The 14383-nt window shown below is 44.4% G+C and overlaps 1 protein-coding gene across 5 annotated transcripts in view; it reads right to left on the bottom strand.

Moving 5' to 3' along the window:
• Nucleotides 1-14383, bottom strand: part of MCTP1 (multiple C2 and transmembrane domain containing 1) — a 798197-nt gene that overhangs the window by 179165 nt on the left and 604649 nt on the right. The window lies entirely within an intron of this gene.

The raw sequence follows: 14383 nt of genomic DNA, 5'->3' as shown, positions 1-14383 counted from the left end.
AAGAGCCCATCGCGACCCCCGAGCACTGGATATAGAATTGACTGTCAAAAATGAAGTAGTTTCTAGACAATGCTAAGTCTAAAAGCTCAATGAAAAACGCAGAGTCTGGACCACTGTAAATATCACTACTTTGCACTGCCCGTTTGACAGCTTGTATCCCTCGCTGGTGAGGTATATTGGTATACAGTGAAACAACATCTACTGTACATAAGAGACATTTAACTGGCAACGGAGTGAGTCTTTCCAGTTCAGTGAGAAAGGTGTTCGTGTCTTTAAGGTAAGTTGACTGTCTTTGGACAATCGGTTGTAGGAATAAGTCAAGAAATCTCGCCACAGTGTAGAAGAGGGAATCCCTGGCCGAAATAGTGGGCCTGCCCGGGGGATTAATCATATTTTTGTGCAGTTTGGGGATCGTGTAAAGAACTGGGACTTTGGGAAAGTCTACCATGAGTGCTGCACGCACATCATTTGGGATGATGCCATTGTTAACACCACTTTCAAGCAAAGTATCTAATTCTTTTTTATAAATTGGGGTGGGGTCCCTTGGGAGTGTTGTTTCACTGTATACCAATATACCTCACCAGCGAGGGATACAAGCTGTCAAACGGGCAGTGCAAAGTAGTGATATTTACAGTGGTCCAGACTCTGCGTTTTTCATTGAGCTTTTAGACTTAGCATTGTCTAGAAACTACTTCATTTTTGACAGTCAATTCTATATCCAGTGCTCGGGGGTCGCGATGGGCTCTTGCGTCGCCCCGAGCCTGGCTAATATATTTATGTTTGAAGTAGAAAAAGATATGTTTCTGTCTAATACTAATGTGATGGATAAAATTCTTGCATTTTACCGCTACATAGATGACGTATTTATAGTATGGTCTGGTACAGAAGAAAGTTTCAATGATTTGATGTCTACCTGTAACACCTCTGACCCTAACATCAAGTTCACATATGCGTGTAGTCATACAGAGATTAACTTCCTTGATGTCATGGTTCACCTTACTGAACAAGGCGACATATCCACCACTCTTTATAAAAAACCCACGGATCGCAACACAATATTGCTAAGTTCCAGTCACCACCCTCCTTCTCTTAAGTGAGGATTACCATACTCCCAATTTCTCAGGGCACTCAGAATTTGCAGCAGTAAAAATGACGCCATCACAGAAATGACTCGCATGAGAGATGATTTCCTCGTTAGGGGGTACCCGCACAAACTGTTACAAGACACTATGACTAAAGTACTCAGTCTAGACAGATTGACTATTCTTAAGCACACTGGTAGCAAAAAACTGACCGATAAAATAGTGTGGACACAAAAGTACACCAAGATCAGTGACCCCATAGTTCGAGCAGCAAAGAGAATGTGGCCGCTTGTAACCAGTGACCCTGCCCTTCCAGCCATTAGATCTTGTAACATTCTCCCCTCTTTCAGACGAGGTAATAACATCAAGGACCTAGTCGTCCACAATGATGTCTCTAATCATGCACCACCCAGCCAAGCGCATTTTCTCACGCGCAAGAAAGGCAATTACAAATGCCTTGGTTGCACCACCTGTGCCAACCTTGAGACAGGTGACCATTTCTTCCATCCCTGCACGGGTGAGAAAATACCTATCAAGCATGCCCTCACCTGTACTAGTAAGTACGTGGTGTATTATATCAAATGCCCGTGCGGTTCAATGTATATAGGCAAGACTATCCGCCAATTTAAAGAGCGGATAGCAATGCACCGTTGCAGCATCAGAGCAGCTTTAGAAGGCAAGGGCTCAGATCAGCCTGTTGCCCGACACTTCAAAGCCCTCCAACACCCACTGCCTACCATACGTTACAAAATGATCGATTGTATCCCCCCCAGCAGGAGAGGTGGTGACAGGGGACGAGCCCTCCTACAGTTAGAAGCTAGATGGATACACAGACTACAGACTGTCAGTCCGCTTGGTCTAAATGAGCAACTTACTTATACCAGCTTTTTATAAATGCCCCACTGTTTTGTATATTCTGTGAGTATCCTCCACTACATTAATTGTTGAACTCCTTGATACGACACGGCTCTAGCGCTAGCCGCACACTTAGCAGCTATTGCTTGTCGTGTACTCCTGACAGACCTGTCATCCTGCGTTTTACGTGATGTACAACACTCTTGTTGTCCTTTATATGTATCTGCATTACTTTCTTTATGCATGTTTGCTGGATGTGGCGCATTATTCATATGTTGCCCTCCTTGTGTTTTGTACTCAGCCATTTGTTACCGTAACCGTTGTTTTTAACATGTTTCCACAGATTGTTTATGTATCACCATGGTGATGGCTTCACGTTATTTGAATTTTGTGCACACGCTCCCGGGGGACTCGATGCTGTCGGCGCCCTGGCGCTCCCATGACGTCATTCGGTCACCGGGTATGCAGCGTGCGGGGGTTGGGGTGCCACGTAGGTGTATGATCACTTCTATAAATGTAAGTGTTATGTACTGTGTTCTTTATGTCTTGATAAAGGACTTAAAAGTCCGAAACGTTGATATCTGAACCCTTTGGTTATGTTTTTCTTCATATGAATGATGCAAATTGGTCCGAGTGCTGGTTAAAAATCAGTGCATATTTATACATATATATATATATATATACAGAGACTTTTCCCAAGTAGGGAAAAAAACAGCACTCACCAGACTTAAGCAAAGTTTTCAAAGGTTCAAAGTCCCAATAGTTTTAATAAGGTACACGCTTACCGACGTTTCGGTCCCTTAGGACCATTCTCAAGGCAGCAGGGTACAGTCAGAATCACAGCAACAGCACTAGAAGCGAAACAGGGACAAGTGAGCGTTGTTCCGGGTCCCGCTTATATGGGGAGTGTGACCTCCCACCACCTAATTGCGCTCCAGCCGCTGGAACGCAAAACGTCACTTCTGGGAAAACCGGAAGCGCGCGGCCGCGATGTAGAAGCGGCGCTGATCGCTAGATACTGCGATCAGCCGGTGGCCAGCACTATGCAAAGGTGCCCACTCGACAAGCGCACCAGGCGGGTGGCTCATGTTGGTGAACGGGGGTGTCACTACGTGTAAATGAAGGCGTATAACGCCAGTGTCACACAGCATCAGCCACTGATTGGCTGGTGCGGGTCACATGTCCAAATATTATGAAGCTGTCAAATGCCGATGGATAACCTCATACTGCAAAGTGCTGCAAGCAGGACCCTGGACAACAGGCAAAGGGGGGAACATGAGAAACATATCATAATAGAAAAAATGTGTGACCAGTGTTACAGGCAATAGGAAGAAAATCACAAAATATCACCGCAGACACATGTCTGTAAAAAACAAAAGTTTAAAGTGTAAGCATGGCGATGTGCCACCTTGGCGCATGCGCAGTGCAGAGTACATAGTGCATCGAGAGGTCAATCAAGATTATGTGGGGAGGGGCTCCTTGTCCACCCTCAGATAGTGGGGCTATCATACCAAGCTGGCGCTATAATAGATATATGCGTGATGAAATGATAGGGGTTGGCTTTACAGTGCTCGGAATTGGATACACCTGTATGAGCATATGGGAGAGTTAAACGGAATCAAAAATAGGGGAATAAGGTGAAGCATGAGTATAAAAATGGGGTGGGGCACCATGGTCCACTCACAATAATTAGGGGTCTGTATAAGGTTGTAGAAAGCAACCGTGCCTATATTGTGTATGAATGTGTCTATATCAAAGGGGAGGCCAAGGAATGTGGTATGGTCGTGATTATAAGTGTAATGGGGAAAAAATTTGAAGAAAAGGTTCCAGAAAGGATGTGAAAAAATCAGACGAGACAGTACATCCTGGGTCTTGAGCCGTATATCCAGAAAAATAGAGGAGTGTCTATTCACTCAGAGGATAAGCTAATGTTGTTATTGAAGAAATATAGAGAGTGGATTGTTCTCATTCATCCCTCTGGGGGCTATTGTGTCCAAGGTGTAGATCCATCTACTCTCGGCTTTACGTAGTAGTAGGGCTCGGTCTCCTCCTCTGGCTGGTGGTGGTATCCAGTCGATGAGCTTACATCTGAGGTCCGGTACGTTATGTTTCATTTTGATGAAATGTCTCGGTACGGGTAGGTCCGCTGTACCTGATTCGGTGGCTTGGCGAATAGAAAGTCTATGGTTCGCCATTCTCTCTCTAAAGCGTCTCGTGGTCATGCCCACATAATACAGGCCGCAGGGGCATATCAATATATAGATCAAATGATCCATATTGCAATGGAGTTTGAATCTTATCTTCAGTTGTCGTCCAGTGTGGGGGTGTGGGAAAGTGGGTCCTGTGATCATACTCCTACATGTTGCACAGCCACTGCATTTGAAACATCCAGGCTTCCTTTCCATGAGCCAGGTGGTGTTGGTTGTGCGGTCTGGTTGTTTGGTTGGTCTCATTAGGAGTTGTTTAAGGTTGGGTGCTCTTCTGTAGGCCATCATAGGTGGTGCAGTTTTGGTTAGGTGTAGTTGGGGATCCGATTTGATGATGGGCCAGTGTTGGCGTATGGATTTGTTGATTTTGGTAGACATATTATCAAACGTGGTGGTGTATACCATCCTTTTGGTGTTGTCATCAGCTTTTTTCAGATTGCTGGCAAATTTCTTCCGTGCCTTCTTGAGACAGCCGTTGATGGTGTTAGAGGCATATCCCCTCTCACGGAATCGATCAGCCATCTCTTTGAGTTGTTCTTCCATGCGTGTCTCCTCTGAGTTATTCCGCATGACGCGTAAGAACTGGGAGATAGGTAAGTTGTTTTTTAGGGCTGGTGGGTGTTGGCTAGAGGCAAGAAGAAGAGTGTTTCTATCTGTAGGTTTGCGGAAAAGTGTGGTGTTGATCTGTCCTTCGTTGATGTTGATGGAGATATCCAGAAAATTGACTGAGGATCGGCTGGCCTCATGAGTGAATTTGACAGGGTGATCAAGGTTGTTGAGCGTATCCACCATGTTCATGAAGGTTTCGATAGTGCCATGCCATATAATAAAAATGTCATCGATGAAACGTTTATAAAAACGCAGGTGTTCACCATAGGCAGGATAGATGTAGGTACATTCATATTCACTCATATAGATGTTGGCATAAGAGGGTGCCAGGTTTGAACCCATGGCAGTTCCGGAGCATTGGACATAGTAGGTCTCCCCATACATGAAATGGTTGTATTTGAGTACCTTTTCACTTAGGTCAAGTAGAAATTCGGTTGGTGGTCGTGATGGTTGTTGATATGTATTTAATGCCCGTCGGAGTGCTTCCAGGCCTTCTTCATGGGGGATTACGGTATATAGTGACCCAACGTCCATGGTGGCCAGTATCACATTCTCCAAGTCGCATGGTATTGCATGCAGTTTTGCCAGGAAGTCGGTGGTGTCTCTGAGATAACTATCGGCTGACTGTACTATTGGTTGAAGATAAGAGTCCACATATATGGCCAGGGGTTGTAATAATGAATTGCGTGCTGATATGATAGGTCTACCCGGAGGGTGAGAGGCGCATTTGTGTATCTTAGGGAGGGTATAAATGATGGGACATACTGGGTGTGTGACAGTAAGATAGTCACAAGTCATTTTGTCCAACCACCCTTGAGTCAATCCCAGTCGGAGTGAATTGTCAACTTTCGTTTTGAAAGAAGGTATGGGATTTGAGGTAAGAGGGGTGTATGTGGCAGTATCGTTTAACTGTCTGAGTACCTCTTTATTGTAATCAGTCCAGTCTTGAACCACCACCGCTCCACCTTTATCTGCAGGCCTGATGACAAGGGAATTGTCATTTTTCAATTTAGTCAGAGCTGCTCTTTCTTTAGGGTCTAGGTTATCAAACCTAGTCTGCACGTTTTTTGGGGCGATGTCAAGATTTACCATGCGAGTAAAGGTCTTTATGCTCGGGTTGGTTGAGATTGGGTCAAAAGTAGATGGCTTCTTGAAAGGAGTAGTCTCCTTTTGTATGGTCGTAGGTGGGAAGTGCTCTCGCAAACGCAGTTTGCGCCCAAATCTGTAGAGGTCTACAGTGGAATCGAATTTATCATGCGGATGGGTGGGAACAAAGGAGAGTCCCCTTGCCAGGAGTTGCATGGTGTCGTCGTCAAGTGGGTTAGAGGAGAGGTTGAAGACTAATTCAGTGGTCTTCTTCTCACTATATGGCTTAAAGCGCCCCTTCCGGGGGTGTGGCCTACGTTTTCTTGGGCCTGTGGGTCGACCTGTGAATGCAACGTCTGGCCTAAAAAAGGACGTCTGGGAGGACGAGGGTCAGTGTGTTCAGTATCCGATGCTGAGGCTGAGGAGCCTGTGTCACGACCAAAATATGTCCTTCGATTGTCCCGTCTCTGTCTAGAGAAACGTTGTGTTCTCTGTTGGCCAGTGTTGCCCAGGAGCCACCTATAAACCGTATGATTCTGGTAGTCAGAAGCCACTGTTGCCAGTTTATTACGTTTAAAGGAGGTTAATTCGTTTTTATATGCCTCAACCTGAGTACGCAATTTTTCTAGCAGGTTAGTGGAACGGTCGTTCCTAATAGTGGCAATGTTTTTAAGGCTGAACTGTTCGATGTCAGATTTGATGGTTTTTAATTCTGATCCCACCTCCTCTATCACTAGAAGCATCAGATCTTGGGAGCACTTATTCAAAACCCCGCACCAGCGACTGCAGAATGTGGGGTTGGAGCGGCCTATGGTGGGTATATTTTGGACTCGAAAGCCCCTGGGTATCTGTTTATTGCGGTGGTATTCTGAGAGGAATTGACCATGTAATGATAGGTCCACCTCCCGTTTTTTAAGTCTCAGGAGTCTAAAGTATAGGTCAGAGGAGGATTCCCCAGGTAGAGTGTCAAAGTCTAACTTGTCGAAAAGCACTTTATCTGCGTCATCGTCAGTTAGTGACACGATCCCATGCTCAGCCTGTAACAGTAATTGGTCATCAAGTAAACCTGGTAAACTATGTGCCATAGCAGAAGTCGACTAGCTTTAAGTGTATAGGCAAAGTCAAATGTCCCTCCAGCCCTTAGAGCTCACTGTGTCACACTGTCGCAATACAAGTATGAGTAAGGTAATGGTGGGTGTCAGGTAAGATAGTTGGTCCCAGTCGGGGCCAGTATCATGTAAATACACAAAAAGACCTGCACTCTCACCCTCTAGGAGTTAACCGCTGGGGTGCCGTCTATGTAGCCGAGTTCAAAACGGACCCAGCTATATGTATACAGAGACTTTTCCCAAGTAGGGAAAAAAACAGCACTCACCAGACTTAAGCAAAGTTTTCAAAGGTTCAAAGTCCCAATAGTTTTAATAAGGTACACGCTTACCGACGTTTCGGTCCCTTAGGACCATTCTCAAGGCAGCAGGGTACAGTCAGAATCACAGCAACAGCACTAGAAGCGAAACAGGGACAAGTGAGCGTTGTTCCGGGTCCCGCTTATATGGGGAGTGTGACCTCCCACCACCTAATTGCGCTCCAGCCGCTGGAACGCAAAACGTCACTTCCGGGAAAACCGGAAGCGCGCGGCCGCGATGTAGAAGCGGCGCTGATCGCTAGATACTGCGATCAGCCGGTGGCCAGCACTATGCAAAGGTGCCCACTCGACAAGCGCACCAGGCGGGTGGCTCATGTTGGTGAACGGGGGTGTCACTACGTGTAAATGAAGGCGTATAACGCCAGTGTCACACAGCATCAGCCACTGATTGGCTGGTGCGGGTCACATGTCCAAATATTATGAAGCTGTCAAATGCCGATGGATAACCTCATACTGCAAAGTGCTGCAAGCAGGACCCTGGACAACAGGCAAAGGGGGGAACATGAGAAACATATCATAATAGAAAAAATGTGTGACCAGTGTTACAGGCAATAGGAAGAAAATCACAAAATATCACCGCAGACACATGTCTGTAAAAAACAAAAGTTTAAAGTGTAAGCATGGCGATGTGCCACCTTGGCGCATGCGCAGTGCAGAGTACATAGTGCATCGAGAGGTCAATCAAGATTATGTGGGGAGGGGCTCCTTGTCCACCCTCAGATAGTGGGGCTATCATACCAAGCTGGCGCTATAATAGATATATGCGTGATGAAATGATAGGGGTTGGCTTTACAGTGCTCGGAATTGGATACACCTGTATGAGCATATGGGAGAGTTAAACGGAATCAAAAATAGGGGAATAAGGTGAAGCATGAGTATAAAAATGGGGTGGGGCACCATGGTCCACTCACAATAATTAGGGGTCTGTATAAGGTTGTAGAAAGCAACCGTGCCTATATTGTGTATGAATGTGTCTATATCAAAGGGGAGGCCAAGGAATGTGGTATGGTCGTGATTATAAGTGTAATGGGGAAAAAATTTGAAGAAAAGGTTCCAGAAAGGATGTGAAAAAATCAGACGAGACAGTACATCCTGGGTCTTGAGCCGTATATCCAGAAAAATAGAGGAGTGTCTATTCACTCAGAGGATAAGCTAATGTTGTTATTGAAGAAATAACTTCCCCTTCCTGACAGAGCCAGTTTTTGCGTTCCTGACAGAGCCCTTTTTTTCAAATCTGACATGTCTCACTTAAGTGGGGATAACTTTTTTTTGCTTTTACTTATCCCAGTGATTTTGAGATTGTTTTTTCGTGACACATTGTACTTCAAATTAGTGGTAAATTTGGGTCGATACAGTCTGTGTTTTTTTGTGAAAAATACCAAAATATCGTGAAAAAATGGAAAATTTAGCGATTTGCAAAATGTTAAATTTTCTGCTTGTGAGACAAATAATCTTACCACTCAAAATAGTGAATAACTAACATAGACCATATGTCTACTTTATGTTGACATCATTATTTCAACTTCCTTTTAATTTTTTGGGACACTAGGAGGCTTCAAATATGAATAGCAAATTCTCAAATTTTCAAGAAAATTTCAAACACTGATTTTTTTAGGGACCAGTTCAGTTCTGATGTGACTTTGAGGGACTTGTATGTGAGACACCCCCATAAATGATGCCATTTCAAAAACTGCACCCCTCACAGTATTCAAAACAGCATTTTGGAAGTTTGTTAACCCTTTAGGTGTTTCACAGGAATTAAAACAAAGTGTAGGTGAAATTTCAAAATTTCTTTTTTTTTGCAGATTTGCAATTTTAATACATTTTTCTAAGGAACACAGTACATTTTACTAGAGAAATGTGACTGAAAATTGATTCCCCCAATTCTTTTGTTTTCATAAATATCCTATATGTGGCCCTAGTGTGCACGGTGACCAAACCACAGGCTTCATAATAGAAGGAGCACCTACTTGATTTTGGAGCCTCCTTTTTATGAGATTATTTTTTAGGCACCATGTAGGTTTCTAGGCACCATAAGATGCTAAAAGTTAGGAACCCCCCCACAAGTGACCCCATTTTGCAAACTACACCCATCAGGGAATTCATCTAGGGGTATAGTGTACATTTCAAACCCCCAGGGGTTTCACCAATTGTGGTACAACTGGGCAGTGAACATGAAAAATTATTTTTTTTACACAAAAATACAGTTCTGGCTCCAAATTTGTCATTTTCAGAAGGTATGAAGGAGACAAAGCACCCCAAAATATGTGCCCCAATTTCTCCCGAGTACGGCAATGCCTCACATGTGACCAAAAAATACCAGTTGGGTGCATGGCAGGACTCAGAAGGGAAGGAGTGATTTTTGGATTTTGCAGCTCAGATTCTGGTGGAATTTTGGTGGGTGCTATGTCGCATTAGCAAGACCCCCAAAGCACCAATACAGTGGAACCCCCCCACAAGTCACCCCATTTTGAAAACTACACCCCTCAGGGAATTCATCTAGGGGTATAGTGTACATTTCAAACCCCCAGGGGTTTCACCAATTTTGATACAAGTGGGCAGTGAAAATGAAAAATTACATTTTTTTACACAAAAATGCAGTTCTGGCTCAAAATTTTTCATTTTCAGAAGGTATGAAGGAGAAAAAGCACCCCAAAATCTGTGCCCCAATTTCTCCCGAGTACGGCAATGCCTCACATGTGACCAAAAAATACCAGTTGGGTGCATGGCAGGACTCAGAAGGGAAGGAGTGATTTTTGGATTTTGCAGCACAGATTCTGGTGGAATGAATGGTGGGTGCTATGTTGCACCAATACAGTGGAACCCCCCCACAAGTCACCCCATTTTGCAAAGTACACCCCTCAGGGAATTCATCTAGGGGTATAGTGTACATTTCAAACCCCCAGGGGTTTCACCAATTTTGATACAAGTGGGCAGTGAAAATGAAAAATTACATTTTTTTACACAAAAATGCAGTTCTGGCTCAAAATTTTTCATTTTCAGAAGGTATGAAGGAGAAAAAGCACCCCAAAATATGTGCCCCAATTTCTCCCGAGTACGGAAATGCCTCACATGTGACCAAAAAATACCAGTTGGGTGCATGGCAGGACTCAGAACGGAAGGAGTGATTTTTGGATTTTGCGGCTCAGATTCTGGTGGAATTTTGGTGGGTGCTATGTCGCATTAGCAAGACCCCCCAAGCACCAATACAGTGGAACCCCCCCACAAGTCACCCCATTTTGAAAACTACACCCCTCAGGGAATTCATCTAGGGGTATAGTGTACATTTCAAACCCCCAGGGGTTTCACCAATTTTGATACAAGTGGGCAGTGAAAATGAAAAATTACATTTTTTACACAAAAATGCAGTTCTGGCTCGAAATTTTTCATTTTCAGAAGGTATGAAGGAGAAAAAGCACCCCAAAATCTGTGCCCCAATTTCTCCCGAGTACGGCAATGCCTCACATGTGACCAAAAAATACCAGTTGGGTGCATGGCAGGACTCAGAACGGAAGGAGTGATTTTTGGATTTTGCAGCTCAGATTCTGGTGGAATTTTGGTGGGTGCTATGTCGCATTAGCAAGACCCCCCAAGCACCAATACAGTGGAACCCCCCCACAAGTCACCCCATTTTGAAAACTACACCCCTCAGGGAATTCATCTAGGGGTATAGTGTACATTTCAAACCCCCAGGGGTTTCACCAATTTTGATACAAGTGGGCAGTGAAAATGAAAAATTACATTTTTTTACAAAAAAATGCAGTTCTGGCTCAAAATTTTTCATTTTCAGAAGGTATGAAGGAGAAAAAGCACCCCAAAATCTGTGCCCCAATTTCTCCCGAGTACGGAAATGCCTCACATGTGACCAAAAAATACCAGTTGGGTGCATGGCAGGACTCAGAACGGAAGGAGTGATTTTTGGATTTTGCAGCACAGATTTTGGTGGAATGAATGGTGGGTGCTATGTTGCACCAATACAGTGGAACCCCCCCACAAGTCACCCCATTTTGCAAAGTACACCCCTCAGGGAATTCATCTAGGGGTATAGTGTACATTTCAAACCCCCATGGGTTTCACCAATTTTGATACAAGTGGGCAGTGAAAATGAAAAATTACATTTTTTTACACAAAAATGCAGTTCTGGCTCAAAATTTTTCATTTTCAGAAGGTATGAAGGAGACAAAGCACCCCAAAATCTGTGCCCCAATTTCTCCCGAGTACGGCAATGCCTCACATGTGACCAAAAAATACCAGTTGGGTGCATGGCAGGACTCAGAAGGGAAGGAGTGATTTTTGGATTTTGCAGCTCAGATTCTGGTGGAATGTTGGTGGGTGCTATGTGGCATTAGCAAGACCCCCCAAGCACCAATACAGTGGAACCCCCCCACAAGTCACCCCATTTTGCAAACTACACCCCTCAGGGAATTCATCTAGGGGTATAGTGTACATTTCAAACCCCCAGGGGTTTCACCAATTTTGATACAAGTGGGCAGTGAACATGAAAAATTACATTTTTTACACAAAAATGCAGTTCTGGCTCAAAATTTTTCATTTTCAGAAGGTATGAAGGAGAAAAAGCACCCCAAAATCTGTGCCCCAATTTCTCCCGAGTACGGCAATGCCTCACATGTGACCAAAAAATACCAGTTGGGTGCATGGCAGGACTCAAAAGGGAAGGAGTGATTTTTGGATTTTGCAGCTCAGATTCTGGTGGAATTTTGGTGGGTGCTATGTCGCATTAGCAAGACCCCCCAAGCACCAATACAGTGGAACCCCCCCACAAGTGACCCCATTTTGCAAACTACACCCCTCAGGGAATTCATCTAGGGGTATAGTGTACATTTCAAACCCCCAGGGGTTTCACCAATTTTGATACAAGTGGGCAGTGAACATGAAAAATTACATTTTTTACACAAAAATGCAGTTCTGGCTCAAAATTTTTCATTTTCAGAAGGTATGAAGGAGAAAAAGCACCCCAAAATCTGTGCCCCAATTTCTCCCGAGTACGGCAATGCCTCACATGTGACCAAAAAATACCAGTTGGGTGCATGGCAGGACTCAGAAGGGAAGGAGTGATTTTTGGATTTTGCAGCACAGATTCTGGTGGAATGAATGGTGGGTGCTATGTTGCACCAATACAGTGGAACCCCCCCACAAGTCACCCCATTTTGCAAACTACACCCCTCAGGGAATTCATCTAGGGGTATAGTGTACATTTCAATCCCCCAGGGGTTTCACCAATTTTGATACAAGTGGGCAGTGAAAATGAAAAATTACATTTTTTTACACAAAAATGCAGTTCTGGCTCAAAATTTTTCATTTTCAGAAGGAATGAAGGAGACAAAGCACCCCAAAATCTGTGCCCCAATTTCTCCCGAGTACGGCAATGCCTCATGTGTGACCAAAAAGTGGCAGGACTCAGAAGGGAAGGAGTGATATTTGGATTTTGCAGCACAAATTCTGGTGGAATGATGGTGGGTGCTATGTCGCATTAGCAAGACCCCCAAAGCACCAATACAGTGGAACCCCCCCACAAGTGACCCCATTTTGCAAACTACACCCCTCAGGGAATTCATCTAGGGGTATAGTGTACATTTCAAACCCCCAGGGGTTTCACCAATTTTGATAAAACTGGGCAGTGAACATGAAAAATTACATTTTTTTACACAAAAATGCAGTTCTGGCTCAAAATTTTTCATTTTCACAAGGAATGAAGGAGACAAAGCACCCCAAAATCTGTGCCCCAATTTCTCCCGAGTACGGCAATGCCTCACATGTGACCAAAAAATACCAGTTGGGTGCATGGCAGGACTCAGAAGGGAAGGAGCGATTTTTGGATTTTGCGGCTCAGATTCTGGTGGAATGAATGGTGGGTGCTATGTGGCATTAGCAAGACCCCCGAAGCACGGTGAAATTATGAACCTAATATTCCATAGATGTGTGGTATATTTTAAAACACTCCTTTATACATAGGCCGGGTTTGTCGGGGCAAGTGTCACACTGGAAAATAGTTTGCTTTCTTATTCCCTTTTTATAGCAAACTTTGCACCTTTTTTGTGTCCTGCCCTTTTTTCCAGTGGAGGGGATTTCATCAGGAAAATGCTGCCCTGGTACAATACGGGGGCCAGTACTAGAAGTACTGGGGCCCTCTGCCTGCTGGTTCCCAAATATTAGGCCCTTTATGACTTCCTCTTGAAAGTGCATAAATGTCCCCCTCTGGCCGGTAGAACGGAATAGCACGTAAGCGTTATACAGTGCCATCTGGATGATATACACGGCCACCTTCTTGTACCAGATTTTTGTTTTCCGCAGGGCACTGTACGGCTTCAGTACCTGATCTGAAAGATCCACTCCGCCCATGTACCTATTGTAATCCAGGATACAATTAGGTTTGGAGGTGTGGGTACTGGTACCTCGTACAGGGACGGAGGTGGTACTGTCTCCGTGAATTGTTGTCAGTATAAGGACATCCCTCTTGTCCTTATATTTGACCAACAACATATTTTCGGTGCATATTCCCCTGCTTTCACCCCTTCTCATTACTTGGGCAATGTGCGTTTTTGGGAGGCCTCTTTGGTTCTTGCGCACAGTACCGCAAGCTGCTGTACCTCTTGAACCAAGGGCCTTAAACAGGGGGATGCTAGTGTAAAAGTTATCCACATAGAGGTGATAACCTTTATCCAGGAAGGGGTGCACTAAATCCCAGACAATTTTCCCACTAACACCTACGAGGGAGGGGGGGCATTCTGGCGGTTGAATTCTTGAATCCTTCCCTTCATAAACCCTAAACCTGTGGGTGTACCCTGAGGTGCTTTCACACAGTTTATACATTTTTATGCCATACCTTGCCCTCTTACTGGGAAGGTACTGGCGGAATTTAACCCTTCCTTTAAAATGTATAAGGGACTCGTCGATACAAATAAATTTTTCAGGGATGTACACCTCTTCAAATTTGGCACTGAAATGATCAATGACCGGCCTGACTTTGAATAGCCGGTCAAAGGTGGGATCATCTCTGGGTGGGCACTGTGCATTATCGGTGTAATGTATAAATTTAAGAATTGTCTCAAATCGAGTCCGGGGCATGGCCATACGGTAAAATGGAGTACTGTACAGAA

The sequence above is a fragment of the Crinia signifera genome, chromosome 1 (genome assembly GCF_055691185.1).
Source record: "Crinia signifera chromosome 1, ASM5569118v1, whole genome shotgun sequence".
Classification (NCBI taxonomy): Eukaryota; Metazoa; Chordata; class Amphibia; order Anura; family Myobatrachidae; genus Crinia; species Crinia signifera.
Note: the sequence above shows the minus strand (reverse complement) of the source record. Positions and strands in the feature narration are given on the sequence as shown.